This window comes from Oryctolagus cuniculus, chromosome 3 (assembly GCF_964237555.1).
Source record: "Oryctolagus cuniculus chromosome 3, mOryCun1.1, whole genome shotgun sequence".
NCBI classification, from domain to species: domain Eukaryota; kingdom Metazoa; phylum Chordata; class Mammalia; order Lagomorpha; family Leporidae; genus Oryctolagus; species Oryctolagus cuniculus.
The window spans coordinates 77,659,434-77,663,226 of NC_091434.1; the positions used below are offsets into that span (position 1 = coordinate 77,659,434).

At 39.9% G+C, this 3,793-nt stretch overlaps 1 pseudogene; it reads right to left on the reverse strand.

Annotated features, from left to right (window-relative positions):
• Positions 1 to 2,207: 2,207 nt before the first annotated feature.
• On the reverse strand, positions 2,208 to 2,800 carry LOC100347400 (U1 small nuclear ribonucleoprotein C-like; annotated as a pseudogene).
• Positions 2,801 to 3,793: the final 993 nt, after the last annotated feature.

The window sequence follows — 3,793 nt, forward strand, 5'->3', positions numbered from 1 at the left end:
ACTACCCAATTTCATACTTGCAAAAAGTATATTGCGTGTCTGGCTATTTTATTTTCCATTATTGCCCTTCTGGAATATTATCATATTTCTTTTTCCTTATATTTTAAATCTATTGCTATTTCACAGTACTTATCTTGAAAACAAAGGCAAAAATAAACTTTTATGTATTTGGAGGAAAGCTCTTTTTTTTTCCCCTCTTTCATGTAGAGGGCTCTGGCTTTAAATAGCAGTAAGTGGGGAGGAAAGCTGCCAGTAGTGAGGGCACAAACTCCCTGAGAGATCCATTTTATTCTTGTAGTCATAACTACCATGGACTGGGCACTTGCCATGTGCCAGTCAGTGTATTGTTGCATCCTGTTTATTAGCACATTTAATCATGATTCTACACCAGCAGTGCCTTATCACCATCTTTTAGACAAGAGGAAATAGAGGCATGGAAACACAAAACAAATATGCAATAATACCTGGGCTTTAAATGGTAGAGCAGGAATTCCATCTTACATATAAATCAATTAAGAGACAACACTGTTAATCTAAAATGTAACACGGCCCCTTTTTCTCACTGGAGAGTAACAGGCAGCAAGATTAGAGCCACTGTAGGCTCACTCCTCTAACTACTGTTCCTTGAAAACATGCATGCCCTGAAAGGTAGGCTAAAGAAAGAAAATAAAAAAGATGAAATGTTTTCCTTTTCAAATGGAACAGGGGTAATAATCAGAGGGACAATATAAGAGCTCATTAGCTCTTAATGAGAAACTCTGATTTATTAGTAATGAAGCTTGGCCTCAGTATGTCCAATGTCTTCTAATGTGCAAATGATCTGAAATGGCAGTCAAACCTGGTCAAAAATTAAGTTAAAACAGACAAAAACGGAGATCTACGTAAGGAAGAAAATTGGATATTACAAATGATAATTACAAACTAGTAAACAAAAGAAGAGAATTTTCCAATGACTTCATGCATGGTTTTTATTAAGAGTATCATCAAAATAAACCAGTATATAGAAATTGGCTTTTCTTTTATTTTATTTTATGTTTCCCCTTACTGTGTAACTGAGATTTTTTATAAATACTCTTTTTATGGAATAGGAAATATTATTAAAACTGAGGCTGAATAAATGCAGTACTATTGGTAAAACAGGAAGATAAAAGAAGAGAAAAACAATTTCACATTAAGGATAGAGTTTATAGAAATAAGAATGTTCTGGTGAAAAATGAAAATTAAGAATTATAAGAGTTGATGTTATCTGTAGGAAAAATTAATTATAAATCAAAAAATATATAATAAAATTTGTTGTAACTCTAAATTCTTTCCCATAGGTTCAGAGTTTTCTCCTCATTCACATTTCATGCACACATAATGAGTGAGCAATATTATTAATAAATATTAATAAGTGGGAATTTGGAGATATCAGGAATGTTATTTACTACTAATATTATGGTAGATCCTGTTTTGATACAGCATGAGTTTTGAGTTTTAACCCTGTATCTATTCAATTTATAGAAACTCTAATTCTGATTTTTGCCAAAAATACATACATCTCTCGAGTTGCTTTTTTACCTAAGCAGAATTAGCAATGGATAGGCAGACAGAGATGGATTCTCACTGTATTTTAAAAGAACCCTGGAGAGTTATTCATTTATGCATAATAGTGATGTTCTGGTAATTGAGGATGTTTAGAATACCTGTGTTTTGAGATTTGGCTCATTTTGAAGCTATTTTCTTTCAGAATACTACAAACACTTGTCTTTAGAGTTTAAAGGAAAATGCTAAGGAGACATGAATTAAAAATTAAACAAACAAGGTGCTGAACCCTCAACTAGGTCATCTACTACAGAAATAGCTATTCTTTGAGAAAGCTATTGAATGTCTCTAAATCTCTGTTTTCTAGTTTGCAAAGTGGGGAGTATAACGCTACTTTGCAAAGTGTTTTGTAGATCAATGAGATGTAATATGACAAATGCACCGATTGGATCAGAATACATAGGAAATATGTAGGAGGCAAGAACTGTGTTCTATAGCACCTAATGGTCTGATTGGCATTCCTGTTATCACATCTTTTTTTTTTTTTTTTTTAACTAAAAGAGTTGACAATTTTATTTTCACATTTCACAATACAAATGAAAACTGCACTTTTTGAAATCCTATTTCCCCCCAAAACTATTCTTTCTTTGATAAGAAGGGGGAGCAAGTCTTCTTTGTCATGCTGTTAGAAAACACCCAGAGTCACAGCACCATGATCTCCTGGTGAAGCAGAACAAGCGATACAGAACTGCTAGGAAGAGGCCTCCCCTCTCTCCTTATCTGTCCGGCCGAGTCATTCCTGGACGAGTGGGCACCATCATGGGACGGGCAGGAGGTCTCATCATTGGGGGCCCCGGCATCATTGGCATATGGCCTCCCATGGGTGGCCTCATTCCAGGAGCAGGTCCCACTGGCATCATCCCAGGAGGAGGAGGGCCCATCATTGGCATCATGGGAGGGCCTCCCATATGGGGTGCAGGCATCATACCAGGGCGAGGAGGACCCGGGGACTGGGGGGAGGTGGGATCATCGCTCCTGCAGGAGGAGGAGCAGAGAATGGAGTAGGCGGTATCTTTCCTTGTTGAAATGCAGCCGTTGTTTTGTCGATCAGGCTCTGAGCCTGCTCTTCCATCCATTTCTGATAGTAGTCTTTCACATTCTCTTTGTGCTTCCTACCACTGCAGTGCGTCTTTCTCACAGATGGGGAATCATGGGTGAGGTACGTATCGCAGTAGTCACAGTAAAACTTGGGCATGTTGCTCTGCAGGCCGTTGGCCACATCTTAACACTTAGAAGTGAGTCAGGCCGGCGCTGCGGCTCACTAGGCTAATCCTCCGCCTAGCGGCACCGGCACAACAGGTTCTAGTCCCGGTCGGGGCGCCGGATTCTGTCCCGGTTGCCCCTCTTCCAGTCCAGCTCTCTGCTGTGGCCAGGGAGTGCAGTGGAGGATGGCCCAGGTGCTTGGGCCCTGCACCCCATGGGAGACCAGGAAAAGCACCTAGCTCCTGGCTCCTGCCATCAGATCAGCGGTGCGTTGGCCGCGGCGGCCATTGGAGGGTGAACCAACGGCAAAGGAAGACCTTTCTCTCTGTCTCTCTCTCTCACTGTCCACTCTGCCTGTCAAAAAAAAAAAAAAAAAAAAAAAGAAGTGAGTCAGTTCAAATTATGAAAGCAAATTGCTTTTCAAGCATGCCTCTGATACTAGCTGTGTGGCTCTGAGTAGCTTACTTAACATCTCAGTGCCTCATTTGTAAAAAGAAGGCAGTAACAGAACTTTATTAAATTGTGTAAATGATTCGATTAATTCACAATAGCAAAGTTCTGTCTTTCAAAATATTTATTTTAATTATTTGAAAAGCAGAGGTACAGAAAAAGAGAGAGAATGAGAGAGAGAGAATCTTCCATCCACTGGTTCACTCTCTAAATGGCCATGTTGCCAGCATGGTACAGGCTGAAGCCAGGAGCTTCTTCTGGGTCTCCAACTTCGGTGTAGGGGCCCAAGGACTTGAGCCATCTTCTACTGCTTTCCCAGGTGCATTATCAGGAGCTGGATTGGAAGTGGAGCAGCTAGTGCTTGAACTGGAGCCAGTACGGCATGCCGGCATCGCAGGTGGTAGCCATGGTGCTGGCCCCAGTAAAGGTCTTATAATAGTGTCTGGTATATTATAAGCATTAGGAAGTATTTGTCAAACAAAATTAGTACTTTTTTCTGATTTTATTGCAAAAAGTTTTTTAATGTTCACAATATCAGACTATACTTTTCTTCTCT